The sequence below is a fragment of the Lepisosteus oculatus genome, chromosome 14 (assembly GCF_040954835.1).
Source record: "Lepisosteus oculatus isolate fLepOcu1 chromosome 14, fLepOcu1.hap2, whole genome shotgun sequence".
NCBI lineage: Eukaryota > Metazoa > Chordata > Actinopteri > Semionotiformes > Lepisosteidae > Lepisosteus > Lepisosteus oculatus.
The window spans coordinates 29,735,046-29,747,545 of record NC_090709.1 but is presented as its reverse complement, the minus strand read 5'-3'; the positions used below and the strand labels follow the sequence as shown (position 1 = coordinate 29,747,545).

Genomic DNA, 12,500 nt, shown 5'->3' with positions numbered 1-12,500 from the left:
CACAGCGATCCTCTATAGCGCCCTTTCTCCCGCAGCTCCGTCCTCATTGGAAGGAAGCAAGAGTGAAAGGCTGAAGTGAAATAGAGCGGGGACGAAGGCAGTGAAGAGAGAGAACGTGGGAAGAAGAGAAAAACGCAAGGGAAAAAAGCAGCGTCGTAAAAGAGGTGACGGAGCTGTCCTCTCAATAAGAAGGGTGCCAGCGAGCCTTGCTTTCGCGTACGGCCACACCCCCTTGAGCACGCCTGATCTCGTCTGATCTCAGAATCTAAACAGGGATGGGCCTGGTTAGTGCTTGGATGGGAGACCGCCTGGGAATACCAGGTGCTGTAAGCTTTTAAGCGCAGGAGGCGCCCTATCCCCGCTCGCTCGCTCATTCCCCTGTTCACACGTGCAGTGCGGCTTGTCCGTCTGTTTATTTGTCAGCTTTGGCGAGACACGGGTGCTTGTGTATTAGCGTGAGCGTTTTTTATTCTGATCAGGAACAGTTTTACAAGTCCGCAAAGGATCGAGGAAAGGTTTATCGCCAGCTGAAAAGAGACACAGCGCTTCGGCTGTGGAGACTTGTTCGGCTGGCGTTCGGAGAGTCGCGTTTTTCAGAATTGTATTGAAATCGTTTTCCACAGAGCTCAGATGTCAAAGCACAGCAGCAGCTCTCCACAGCGATCCTCTATAGCGCCCTTTCTCCCGCAGCTCCATCCTTATTGGAAGGAAGCAAGAGTGAAAGGCTGAAGTGAAATAGAGCGGGGACAAAGGCAGTGAAGAGAGAGAACGTGGGAAGAAGAGAAAAACGCAAGGGAAAAAAAGCAGCGTCGTAAAAGAGGTGACGGAGCTGTCCTCTCAATAAGAAGGGTGCCAGCGAGCCTTGCTCTCGCTTATGGCCACACCCCCTTGAGCACGCCTGATCTCGTCTGATTTCCGAAGCTAAACAGGGATGGGCTTGGTTAGTACTTGGATGGGAGACCGCCTGGGAGTACCAGGTGCTGTAAGCTTTTAAGCGCAGGAGGCGCCCTATCCCCGCTCGCTCGCTCATTCCCCTGTTCAGACGTGCAGTGCGGCTTGTCCGTCTGTTTATTTGTCAGCTTTGGTGAGACACGGGTGCTTGTGTATTAGCGTGAGCGTTTTTTATTCTGATCAGGAACAGTTTTACAAGTCCGCAAAGGATCGAGGAAAGGTTTATCGCCAGCTGAAAAGAGACACAGCGCTTCGGCTGTGGAGACTTGTTCGGCTGGCGTTCGGAGAGTCGCGTTTTTCAGAATTGTATTGAGATCGTTTTCCACAGAGCTCAGATGTCAAAGCACAGCAGCAGCTCTCCACAGCGATCCTCTATAGCGCCCTTTCTCCCGCAGCTCCGTCCTCATTGGAAGGAAGCAAAAGTGAAAGGCTGAAGTGAAATAGAGCGGGGACGAAGGCAGTGAAGAGAGAGAACGTGGGAAGAAGAGAAAAACGCAAGGGAAAAAAAGCAGCGTCGTAAAGGAGGTGACGGAGCTGTCCTCTCAATAAGAAGGGTGCCAGCGAGAATTGCTCTCGCTTACGGCCACACCCCCTTGAGCACGCCTGATCTCGTCTGATCTCGGAAGCTAAACAGGGATGGGCCTGGTTAGTACTTGGATGGGAGACCGCCTGGGAATACCAGGTGCTGTAAGCTTTTAAGCGCAGGAGGCGCCCTATCCCTGCTCGCTCGCTCATTCCCCTGTTCACACGTGCAGTGCAGCTTGTCCGTCTGTTTATTTGTCAGCTTTGGCGAGACACTGGTGCTTGTGTATTAGCGTGAGCGTTTTTTATTCTGATCAGGAACAGTTTTACAAGTCCGCAAAGGATCGAGGAAAGGTTTATCGCCAGCTGAAAAGAGACACAGCGCTTCGGCTGTGGAGACTTGTTCGGCTGGCGTTCGGAGAGTCGCGTTTCTCAGAATTGTATTGAGATCGTTTTCCACAGAGCTCAGATGTCAAAGCACAGCAGCAGCTCTCCACAGCGATCCTCTATAGCGCCCTTTCTCCCGCAGCTCCGTCCTCATTGGAAGGAAGCAAGAGTGAAAGGCTGAAGTGAAATAGAGCGGGGACGAAGGCAGTGAAGAGAGAGAACGTGGGAAGAAGAGAAAAACGCAAGGGAAAAAAAGCAGCGTCGTAAAAGAGGTGACGGAGCTGTCCTCTCAATAAGAAGGGTGCCAGTGAGCCTTGCTCTCGCTTACGGCCACACCCCCTTGAGCACGCCTGATCTCGTCTGATCTCGGAAGCTAAACAGGGATGGGCCTGGTTAGTACTTGGATGGGAGACCGCCTGGGAATACCAGGTGCTGTAAGCTTTTAAGCGCAGGAGGCGCCCTATCCCTGCTCGCTCGCTCATTCCCCTGTTCACACGTGCAGTGCGGCTTGTCCGTCTTTTTATTTGTCAGCTTTGGCGAGACACTGGTGCTTGTGTATTAGCGTGAGCGTTTTTTATTCTGATCAGGAACAGTTTTACAAGTCCGCAAAGGATCGAGGAAAGGTTTATCGCCAGCTGAAAAGAGACACAGCGCTTCGGCTGTGGAGACTTGTTCGGCTGGCGTTCGGAGAGTCGCGTTTCTCAGAATTGTATTGAGATCGTTTTCCACAGAGCTCAGATGTCAAAGCACAGCAGCAGCTCTCCACAGCGATCCTCTATAGCGCCCTTTCTCCCGCAGCTCCGTCCTCATTGGAAGGAAGCAAGAGTGAAAGGCTGAAGTGAAATAGAGCGGGGACGAAGGCAGTGAAGAGAGAGAACGTGGGAAGAAGAGAAAAACGCAAGGGAAAAAAAGCAGCGTCGTAAAAGAGGTGACGGAGCTGTCCTCTCAATAAGAAGGGTGCCAGTGAGCCTTGCTCTCGCTTACGGCCACACCCCCTTGAGCACGCCTGATCTCATCTGATCTCGGAAGCTAAACAGGGATGGGCCTGGTTAGTACTTGGATGGGAGACCGCCTGGGAATACCAGGTGCTGTAAGCTTTTAAGCGCAGGAGGCGCCCTATCCCCGCTCGCTCGCTCATTCCCCTGTTCACACGTGCAGTGCGGCTTGTCCGTCTGTTTATTTGTCAGCTTTGGCGAGACACGGGTGCTTGTGTATTAGCGTGAGCGTTTTTTATTCTGATCAGGAACAGTTTTACAAGTCCGCAAAGGATCGAGGAAAGGTTTATCGCCAGCTGAAAAGAGACACAGCGCTTCGGCTGTGGAGACTTGTTCGGCTGGCGTTCGGAGAGTCGCGTTTTTCAGAACTGTATTGAGATCGTTTTCCACAGAGCTCAGATGTCAAAGCACAGCAGCAGCTCTCCACAGCGATCCTCTATAGCGCCCTTTCTCCCGCAGCTCCGTCCTCATTGGAAGGAAGCAAGAGTGAAAGGCTGAAGTGAAATAGAGCGGGGACGAAGGCAGTGAAGAGAGAGAACGTGGGAAGAAGAGAAAAACGCAAGGGAAAAAAAGCAGCGTCGTAAAAGAGGTGACGGAGCTGTCCTCTCAATAAGAAGGGTGCCAGCGAGCCTTGCTCTCGCTTACGGCCACACCCCCTTGAGCACACCTGATCTCTCTGATCTCGGAAGCTAAACAGGGATGGGCCTGGTTAGTACTTGGATGGGAGACCGCCTGGGAATACCAGGTGCTGTAAGCTTTTAAGCGCAGGAGGCACCCTATCCCCGCTCGCTCGCTCATTCCCCTGTTCACACGTGCAGTGCGGCTTGTCCGTCTGTTTATTTGTCAGCTTTGGCGAGACACGGGTGCTTGTGTATTAGCGTGAGCGTTTTTTATTCTGATCAGGAACAGTTTTACAAGTCCGCAAAGGATCGAGGAAAGGTTTATCGCCAGCTGAAAAGAGACACAGCGCTTCGGCTGTGGAGACTTGTTCGGCTGGCGTTCGGAGAGTCGCGTTTTTCAGAATTGTATTGAGATCGTTTTCCACAGAGCTCAGATGTCAAAGCACAGCAGCAGCTCTCCACAGCGATCCTCTATAGCGCCCTTTCTCCCGCAGCTCCGTCCTCATTGGAAGGAAGCAAGAGTGAAAGGCTGAAGTGAAATAGAGCGGGGACGAAGGCAGTGAAGAGAGAGAACGTGGGAAGAAGAGAAAAACGCAAGGGAAAAAAAGCAGCGTCGTAAAAGAGGTGACGGAGCTGTCCTCTCAATAAGAAGGGTGCCAGCGAGCTTTGGTCAAGCTTACGGCCACACCCCCTTGAGCACGCCTGATCTTGTCTGATCTCGGAAGCTAAACAGGGATGGGCCTGGTTAGTACTTGGATGGGAGACCGCCTGGGAATACCAGGTGCTGTAAGCTTTTAAGCGCAGGAGGCGCCCTATCCCCGCTCGCTCGCTCATTCCCCTGTTCACACGTGCAGTGCGGCTTGTCCGTCTGTTTATTTGTCAGCTTTGGCGAGACACGGGTGCTTGTGTATTAGCGTGAGCGTTTTTTATTCTGATCAGGAACAGTTTTACAAGTCCGCAAAGGATCGAGGAAAGGTTTATCGCCAGCTGAAAAGAGACACAGCGCTTCGGCTGTGGAGACTTGTTCGGCTGGCGTTCGGAGAGTCGCGTTTTTCAGAATTGTATTGAGATCGTTTTCCACAGAGCTCAGATGTCAAAGCACAGCAGCAGCTCTCCACAGCGATCCTCTATAGCGCCCTTTCTCCCGCAGCTCCGTCCTCATTGGAAGGAAGCAAGAGTGAAAGGCTGAAGTGAAATGGAGCAGGAACGAAGGCAGTGAAGAGAGAGAACGTGGGAAGAAGAGAAAAACGCAAGGGAAAAAAAGCAGCGTCGTAAAAGAGGTGACGGAGCTGTCCTCTCAATAAGAAGGGTGCCAGCGAGCCTTGCTCTCGCTTATGGCCACACCCCCTTGAGCACGCCTGATCTCGTCTGATCTCGGAAGCTAAACAGGGATGGGCCTGGTTAGTACTTGGATGGGAGACCGCCTGGGAATACCAGGTGCTGTAAGCTTTTAAGCGCAGGAGGCGCCCTATCCCCGCTCGCTCGCTCATTCCCCTATTCACACGTGCAGTGCGGCTTGTCCGTCTGTTTATTTGTCAGCTTTGGCGAGACACGGGTGCTTGTGTATTAGCGTGAGCGTTTTTTATTCTGATCAGGAACAGTTTTACAAGTCCGCAAAGGATCGAGGAAAGGTTTATCGCCAGCTGAAAAGAGACACAGCGCTTCGGCTGTGGAGACTTGTTCGGCTGGCGTTCGGAGAGTCGCGTTTCTCAGAATTGTATTGAGATCGTTTTCCACAGAGCTCAGATGTCAAAGCACAGCAGCAGCTCTCCACAGCGATCCTCTATAGCGCCCTTTCTCCCGCAGCTCCGTCCTCATTGGAAGGAAGCAAGAGTGAAAGGCTGAAGTGAAATAGAGCGGGGACGAAGGCAGTGAAGAGAGAGAACGTGGGAAGAAGAGAAAAACGCAAGGGAAAAAGAGCAGCGTCATAAAAGAGGTGACGGAGCTGTCCTCTCAATAAGAAGGGTGCCAGCCAGCCTTGCTCTCGCTTACGGCCACACCCCCTTGAGCACGCCTGATCTCGTCTGATCTCGGAAGCTAAACAGGGATGGGCCTGGTTAGTACTTGGATGGGAGACCGCCTGGGAATACCAGGTGCTGTAAGCTTTTAAGCGCAGGAGGCGCCCTATCCCCGCTCGCTCGCTCATTCCCCTGTTCACACGTGCAGTGCGGCTTGTCCGTCTGTTTATTTGTCAGCTTTGGCGAGACACGGGTGCTTGTGTATTAGCGTGAGCGTTTTTTATTCTGATCAGGAACAGTTTTACAAGTCCGCAAAGGATCGAGGAAAGGTTTATCGCCAGCTGAAAAGAGACACAGCGCTTCGGCTGTGGAGACTTGTTCGGCTGGAGTTCGGAGAGTCGCGTTTTTCAGAATTGTATTGAGATCGTTTTCCACAGAGCTCAGATGTCAAAGCACAGCAGCAGCTCTCCACAGCGATCCTCTATAGCGCCCTTTCTCCCGCAGCTCCGTCCTCATTGGAAGGAAGCAAGAGTGAAAGGCTGAAGTGAAATAGAGCAGGGACGAAGGCAGTGAAGAGAGACAACGTGGGAAGAAGAGAAAAACGCAAGAGAAAAAAAGCAGCGTCGTAAAAGAGGTGACGGAGCTGTCCTCTCAATAAGAAGGGTGCCAGCGAGCCTTGCTCTCGCTTACGGCCACACCCCCTTGAGCACGCCTGATCTCGTCTGATCTCGGAAGCTAAACAGGGATGGGCCTGGTTAGTACTTGGATGGGAGACCGCCTGGGAATACCAGGTGCTGTAAGCCTTTAAGCGCAGGAGGCGCCCTATCCCCGCTCGCTCGCTCATCCCCCTGTTCACACGTGCAGTGCGGCTTGTCCGTCTGTTTATTTGTCAGCTTTGGCGAGACACGGTTGCTTGTGTATTAGCGTGAGCGTTTTTTATTCTGATCAGGAACAGTTTTACAAGTCTGCAAAGGATCGAGGAAAGGTTTATCGCCAGCTGAAAAGAGACACAGCGCTTCGGCTGTGGAGACTTGTTCGGCTGGCGTTCGGAGAGTCGCGTTTTTCAGAATTGTATTGAGATCGTTTTCCACAGAGCTCAGATGTCAAAGCACAGCAGCAGCTCTCCACAGCGATCCTCTATAGCGCCCTTTCTCCCGCAGCTCCGTCCTCATTGGAAGGAAGCAAGAGTGAAAGGCTGAAGTGAAATAGAGCGGGGACGAAGGCAGTGAAGAGAGAGAACGTGGGAAGAAGAGAAAAACGCAAGGGAAAAAGAGCAGCGTCGTAAAAGAGGTGACGGAGCTGTCCTCTCAATAAGAAGGGTGCCAGCGAGCCTTGCTCTCGCTTACGGCCACACCCCCTTGAGCACGCCTGATCTCGTCTGATCTCGGAAGCTAAACAGGGATGGGCCTGGTTATTACTCAGATGGGAGACCGCCTGGGAATACCAGGTGCTGTAAGCTTTTAAGTGCAGGAGGCGCCCTATCCCCGCTCGCTCATTCCCCTGTTCACACGTGCAGTGCGGCTTGTCCGTCTGTTTATTTGTCAGCTTTGGCGAGACACGGGTGCTTGTGTATTAGCGTGAGCGTTTTTTATTCTGATCAGGAACAGTTTTACAAGTCCGCAAAGGATCGAGGAAAGGTTTATCGCCAGCTGAAAAGAGACACAGCGCTTCGGCTGTGGAGACTTGTTCGGCTGGCGTTCGGAGAGTCGCGTTTTTCAGAATTGTATTGAGATCGTTTTCCACAGAGCTCAGATGTCAAAGCACAGCAGCAGCTCTCCACAGCGATCCTCTATAGCGCCCTTTCTCCCGCAGCTCCGTCCTCATTGGAAGGAAGCAAGAGTGAAAGGCTGAAGTGAAATAGAGCGGGGACGAAGGCAGTGAAGAGAGAGAACGTGGGAAGAAGAGAAAAACGCAAGGGAAAAAAAGCAGCGTCGTAAAAGAGGTGACGGAGCTGTCCTCTCAATAAGAAGGGTGCCAGCGAGCCTTGCTCTCGCTTACGGCCACACCCCCTTGAGCACGCCTGATCTCGTCTGATCTTGGAAGCTAAACAGGGATGGGCCTGGTTAGTACTTGGATGGGAGACCGCCTGGGAATACCAGGTGCTGTAAGCTTTTAAGTGCAGGAGGCGCCCTATCCCCGCTCGCTTGCTCATTCCCCTGTTCACACGTGCAGTGCGGCTTGTCCGTCTGTTTATTTGTCAGCTTTGGCGAGACACGGGTGCTTGTGTATTAGCGTGAGCGTTTTTTATTCTGATCAGGAACAGTTTTACAAGTCCGCAAAGGATCGAGGAAAGGTTTATCGCCAGCTGAAAAGAGACACAGCGCTTCGGCTGTGGAGACTTGTTCGGCTGGCGTTCGGAGAGTCGCGTTTTTCAGAATTGTATTGAGATCGTTTTCCACAGAGCTCAGATGTCAAAGCACAGCAGCAGCTCTCCACAGCGATCCTCTATAGCGCCCTTTCTCCCGCAGCTCCGTCCTCATTGGAAGGAAGCAAGAGTGAAAGGCTGAAGTGAAATAGAGCGGGGACGAAGGCAGTGAAGAGAGAGAACGTGGGAAGAAGAGAAAAACGCAAGGGAAAAAAAGCAGCGTTGTAAAAGAGGTGACGGAGCTGTCCTCTCAATAAGAAGGGTGCCAGCGAGCCTTGCTCTCGCTTACGGCCACACCACCTTGAGCACGCCTGATCTCGTCTGATCTCGGAAGCTAAACAGGGATGGGCCTGGTTAGTACTTGGATGGGAGACCGCCTGGGAATACCAGGTGCTGTAAGCTTTTAAGCGCAGGAGGCGCCCTATCCCCGCTCGCTCGCTCATTCCCCTGTTCACACGTGCAGTGCGGCTTGTCCGTCTGTTTATTTGTCAGCTTTGGCGAGACACGGGTGCTTGTGTATTAGCGTGAGCGTTTTTTATTCTGATCAGGAACAGTTTTACAAGTCCGGAAAGGATCGAAGAAAGGTTTATCGCCAGCTGAAAAGAGACACAGCGCTTCGGCTGTGGAGACTTGTTCGGCTGGCGTTCGGAGAGTCGCGTTTTTCAGAATTGTATTGAGATCGTTTTCCACAGAGCTCAGATGTCAAAGCACAGCAGCAGCTCTCCACAGCGATCCTCTATAGCGCCCTTTCTCCCGCAGCTCCGTCCTCATTGGAAGGAAGCAAGAGTGAAAGGCTGAAGTGAAATAGAGCGGGGACGAAGGCAGTGAAGAGAGAGAACGTGGGAAGAAGAGAAAAACGCAAGGGAAAAAAAGCAGCATCGTAAAAGAGGTGACGGAGCTGTCCTCTCAATAAGAAGGGTGCCAGCGAGCCTTTCGCTCGCTTACGGCCACACCCCCTTGAGCACGCCTGATCTCGTCTGATCTCGGAAGCTAAACAGGGATGGGCCTGGTTAGTACTTGGATGGGAGACCGCCTGGGAATACCAGGTGCTGTAAGCTTTTAAGCGCAGGAGGCGCCCTATCCCCGCTCGCTCGCTCATTCCCTGTTCACACGTGCAGTGCGGCTTGTCCGTCTATTTATTTGTCAGCTTTGGCGAGACGCGGGTGCTTGTGTATTAGCGTGAGCGTTTTTTATTCTGATCAGGAACAGTTTTACAAGTCCGCAAAGGATCGAAGAAAGGTTTATCGCCAGCTGAAAAGAGACACAGCGCTTCGGCTGTGGAGACTTGTTCGGCTGGCGTTCGGAGAGTCGCGTTTTTCAGAACTGTATTGAGATCGTTTTCCACAGAGCTCAGATGTCAAAGCACAGCAGCAGCTCTCCACAGCGATCCTCTATAGCCCCCTTTCTCCCGCAGCTCCGTCCTCATTGGAAGGAAGCAAGAGTGAAAGGCTGAAGTGAAATAGAGCAGGGACGAAGGCAGTGAAGAGAGACAACGTGGGAAGAAGAGAAAAACGCAAGAGAAAAAAAGCAGCGTCGTAAAAGAGGTGACGGAGCTGTCCTCTCAATAAGAAGGGTGCCAGCGAGCCTTGCTCTCGCTTACGGCCACACCCCCTTGAGCACGCCTGATCTCGTCTGATCTCGGAAGCTAAACAGGGATGGGCCTGGTTAGTACTTGGATGGGAGACCGCCTGGGAATACCAGGTGCTGTAAGCCTTTAAGTGCAGGAGGCGCCCTATCCCTGCTCGCTCGCTCATTCCCCTGTTCACACGTGCAGTGCGGCTTGTCCGTCTGTTTATTTGTCAGCTTTGGCGAGACACGGGTGCTTGTGTATTAGCGTGAGCGTTTTTTATTCTGATCAGGAACAGTTTTACAAGTCCGCAAAGGATCGAGGAAAGGTTTATCGCCAGCTGAAAAGAGACACAGCGCTTCGGCTGTGGAGACTTGTTCGGCTGGCGTTCGGAGAGTCGCGTTTTTCAGAATTGTATTGAGATCGTTTTCCACAGAGCTCAGACGTCAAAGCACAGCAGCAGCTCTCCACAGCGATCCTCTATAGCGCCCTTTCTCCCGCAGCTCCGTCCTCATTGGAAGGAAGCAAGAGTGAAAGGCTGAAGTGAAATAGAGCGGGGACGAAGGCAGTGAAGAGAGAGAACGTGGGAAGAAGAGAAAAACGCAAGGGAAAAAAAGCAGCGTCGTAAAAGAGGTGACGGAGCTGTCCTCTCAATAAGAAGGGTGCCAGCGAGCCTTGCTCTCGCTTACGGCCACACCACCTTGAGCACACCTGATCTTGTCTGATCTCGGAAGCTAAACAGGGATGGGCCTGGTTAGTACTTGGATGGGAGACCGCCTGGGAATACCAGGTGCTGTAAGCTTTTAAGCGCAGGAGGCGCCCTATCCCCGCTCGCTCGCTCATTCCCCTGTTCACACGTGCAGTGCGGCTTGTCCGTCTGTTTATTTGTCAGCTTTGGCGAGACGCGGGTGCTTGTGTATTAGCGTGAGCGTTTTTTATTCTGATCATGAACAGTTTTACAAGTCCGCAAAGGATCGAGGAAAGGTTTATCGCCAGCTGAAAAGAGACACAGCGCTTCGGCTGTGGAGACTTGTTCGGCTGGCGTTCGGAGAGTCGCGTTTTTCAGAATTGTATTGAGATCGTTTTCAACAGAGCTCAGATGTCAAAGCACAGCAGCAGCTCTCCACAGCGATCCTCTATAGCGCCCTTTCTCCCGCAGCTCCGTCCTCATTGGAAGGAAGCAAGAGTGAAAGGCTGAAGTGAAATAGAGCGGGGATGAAGGCAGTGAAGAGAGAGAACGTGGGAAGAAGAGAAAAACGCAAGGGAAAAAAAGCAGCGTCGTAAAAGAGGTGACGGAGCTGTCCTCTCAATAAGAAGGGTGCCAGCGAGCCTTGCTCTTGCTTATGGCCACACCCCCTTGAGCACGCCTGATCTCGTCTGATCTCGGAAGCTAAACAGAGATGGGCCTGGTTAGTACTTGGATGGGAGACCGCCTGGGAATACCAGGTGCTGTAAGCTTTTAAGCGCAGGAGGCGCCCTATCCCCGCTCGCTCGCTCATTCCCCTGTTCACACGTGCAGTGCGGCTTGTCCGTCTGTTTATTTGTCAGCTTTGGCGAGACGCGGGTGCTTGTGTATTAGCGTGACCTTTTTTTATTCTGATCAGGAACAGTTTTACAAGTCCGCCAAGGATCGAAGAAAGGTTTATCGCCAGCTGAAAAGAGACACAGCGCTTCGGCTGTGGAGACTTGTTCGGCTGGCGTTCGGAGAGTCGCGTTTTTCAGAACTGTATTGAGATCGTTTTCCACAGAGCTCAGATGTCAAAGCACAGCAGCAGCTCTCCACAGCGATCCTCTATAGCCCCCTTTCTCCCGCAGCTCCGTCCTCATTGGAAGGAAGCAAGAGTGAAAGGCTGAAGTGAAATAGAGCAGGGACGAAGGCAATGAAGAGAGACAACGTGGGAAGAAGAGAAAAACGCAAGAGAAAAAAAGCAGCGTCGTAAAAGAGGTGACGGAGCTGTCCTCTCAATAAGAAGGGTGCCAGCGAGCCTTGCTCTCGCTTATGGCCACACCCCCTAGAGCACGCCTGATCTCGTCTGATCTCGGAAGCTAAACAGGGATGGGCTTGGTTAGTACTTGGATGAGAGACCGCCTGGGAATACCAGGTGCTGTAAGCTTTTAAGCACAGGAGGCGCCCTATCCCCGCTCGCTCGCTCATTCCCCTGTTCACACGTGCAGTGCGGCTTGTCCGTCTGTTTATTTGTCAGCTTTGGCGAGACACGGGTGCTTGTGTATTAGCGTGAGCGTTTTTTATTCTGATCAGGAACAGTTTTACAAGTCCGCAAAGGATCGAGGAAAGGTTTATCGCCAGCTGAAAAGAGACACAGCGCTTCGGCTGTGGAGACTTGTTCGGCTGGCGTTCGGAGAGTCGCGTTTTTCAGAATTGTATTGAGATCGTTTTCCACAGAGCTCAGATGTCAAAGCACAGCAGCAGCTCTCCACAGCGATCCTCTATAGCGCCCTTTCTCCCGCAGCTCCGTCCTCATTGGAAGGAAACAAGAGTGAAAGGCTGAAGTGAAATAGAGCGGGGACGAAGGCAGTGAAGAGAGAGAACGTGGGAAGAAGAGAAAAACGCAAGGGAAAAAAAGCAGCGTCGTAAAAGAGGTGACGGAGCTGTCCTCTCAATAAGAAGGGTGCCAGCGAGCCTTGCTCTCGCTTACGGCCACACCCCCTTGAGCACGCCTGATCTCGTCTGATCTCGGAAGCTAAACAGGGATGGGCCTGGTTAGTACTTGGATGGGAGACCGCCTGGGAATGCCAAGTGCTGTAAGCTTTTAAGCGCAGGAGGCGCCCTATCCCCGCTCGCTCGCTCATTCCCCTGTTCACACGTGCAGTGCGGCTTGTCCGTCTGTTTATTTGTCAGCTTTGGCGAGACACGGGTGCTTGTGTATTAGCGTGAGCGTTTTTTATTCTGATCAGGAACAGTTTTACAAGTCCGCAAAGGATCGAGGAAAGGTTTATCGCCAGCTGAAAAGAGACACAGCGCTTCGGCTGTGGAGACTTGTTCGGCTGGCGTTCGGAGAGTCGCGTTTTTCAGAATTGTATTGAGATCGTTTTCCACAGAGCTCAGATGTCAAAGCACAGCAGCAGCTCTCCACAGCGATCCTCTATAGCGCCCTTTCTCCCGCAGCTCCGTCC

The 12,500-nt window shown here is 52.4% G+C and overlaps 14 non-coding genes and 5 pseudogenes across 14 annotated transcripts; all 19 read left to right on the top strand.

Annotated features, from left to right (window-relative positions):
• Window positions 1-214: 214 nt before the first annotated feature.
• LOC138218561 (5S ribosomal RNA) lies at window positions 215-333 on the top strand (annotated as a pseudogene).
• A 537-nt stretch (window positions 334-870) lies between these two features.
• Window positions 871-989, top strand: LOC138218517 (5S ribosomal RNA; annotated as a pseudogene).
• Window positions 990-1,526: 537 nt separating this feature from the next.
• LOC138244516 (5S ribosomal RNA) lies at window positions 1,527-1,645 on the top strand. Its single transcript, XR_011193131.1, has one exon. It is a non-coding gene; the product is annotated as a 5S ribosomal RNA (ribosomal RNA).
• A 537-nt stretch (window positions 1,646-2,182) lies between these two features.
• Window positions 2,183-2,301, top strand: LOC138244515 (5S ribosomal RNA). Its single transcript, XR_011193130.1, has one exon. It is a non-coding gene; the product is annotated as a 5S ribosomal RNA (ribosomal RNA).
• Window positions 2,302-2,838: 537 nt separating this feature from the next.
• On the top strand, window positions 2,839-2,957 carry LOC138217454 (5S ribosomal RNA). Its single transcript, XR_011181166.1, has one exon. It is a non-coding gene; the product is annotated as a 5S ribosomal RNA (ribosomal RNA).
• Window positions 2,958-3,494: 537 nt separating this feature from the next.
• On the top strand, window positions 3,495-3,612 carry LOC138217794 (5S ribosomal RNA; annotated as a pseudogene).
• Window positions 3,613-4,149: 537 nt separating this feature from the next.
• On the top strand, window positions 4,150-4,268 carry LOC138216882 (5S ribosomal RNA). Its single transcript, XR_011180595.1, has one exon. It is a non-coding gene; the product is annotated as a 5S ribosomal RNA (ribosomal RNA).
• A 537-nt stretch (window positions 4,269-4,805) lies between these two features.
• LOC138245303 (5S ribosomal RNA) lies at window positions 4,806-4,924 on the top strand. The gene has a single exon (XR_011193913.1). It is a non-coding gene; the product is annotated as a 5S ribosomal RNA (ribosomal RNA).
• A 537-nt stretch (window positions 4,925-5,461) lies between these two features.
• LOC138244514 (5S ribosomal RNA) lies at window positions 5,462-5,580 on the top strand. The gene has a single exon (XR_011193129.1). It is a non-coding gene; the product is annotated as a 5S ribosomal RNA (ribosomal RNA).
• A 537-nt stretch (window positions 5,581-6,117) lies between these two features.
• Window positions 6,118-6,236, top strand: LOC138218334 (5S ribosomal RNA). The gene has a single exon (XR_011181494.1). It is a non-coding gene; the product is annotated as a 5S ribosomal RNA (ribosomal RNA).
• Window positions 6,237-6,773: 537 nt separating this feature from the next.
• LOC138217768 (5S ribosomal RNA) lies at window positions 6,774-6,892 on the top strand (annotated as a pseudogene).
• Window positions 6,893-7,425: 533 nt separating this feature from the next.
• LOC138216626 (5S ribosomal RNA) lies at window positions 7,426-7,544 on the top strand. Its single transcript, XR_011180338.1, has one exon. It is a non-coding gene; the product is annotated as a 5S ribosomal RNA (ribosomal RNA).
• A 537-nt stretch (window positions 7,545-8,081) lies between these two features.
• On the top strand, window positions 8,082-8,200 carry LOC138244674 (5S ribosomal RNA). The gene has a single exon (XR_011193289.1). It is a non-coding gene; the product is annotated as a 5S ribosomal RNA (ribosomal RNA).
• Window positions 8,201-8,737: 537 nt separating this feature from the next.
• LOC138244513 (5S ribosomal RNA) lies at window positions 8,738-8,856 on the top strand. The gene has a single exon (XR_011193128.1). It is a non-coding gene; the product is annotated as a 5S ribosomal RNA (ribosomal RNA).
• A 536-nt stretch (window positions 8,857-9,392) lies between these two features.
• On the top strand, window positions 9,393-9,511 carry LOC138218323 (5S ribosomal RNA). The gene has a single exon (XR_011181493.1). It is a non-coding gene; the product is annotated as a 5S ribosomal RNA (ribosomal RNA).
• A 537-nt stretch (window positions 9,512-10,048) lies between these two features.
• On the top strand, window positions 10,049-10,167 carry LOC138244803 (5S ribosomal RNA). The gene has a single exon (XR_011193418.1). It is a non-coding gene; the product is annotated as a 5S ribosomal RNA (ribosomal RNA).
• A 537-nt stretch (window positions 10,168-10,704) lies between these two features.
• Window positions 10,705-10,823, top strand: LOC138217406 (5S ribosomal RNA). The gene has a single exon (XR_011181118.1). It is a non-coding gene; the product is annotated as a 5S ribosomal RNA (ribosomal RNA).
• Window positions 10,824-11,360: 537 nt separating this feature from the next.
• LOC138218646 (5S ribosomal RNA) lies at window positions 11,361-11,479 on the top strand (annotated as a pseudogene).
• Window positions 11,480-12,016: 537 nt separating this feature from the next.
• Window positions 12,017-12,135, top strand: LOC138217629 (5S ribosomal RNA). The gene has a single exon (XR_011181341.1). It is a non-coding gene; the product is annotated as a 5S ribosomal RNA (ribosomal RNA).
• Window positions 12,136-12,500: the final 365 nt, after the last annotated feature.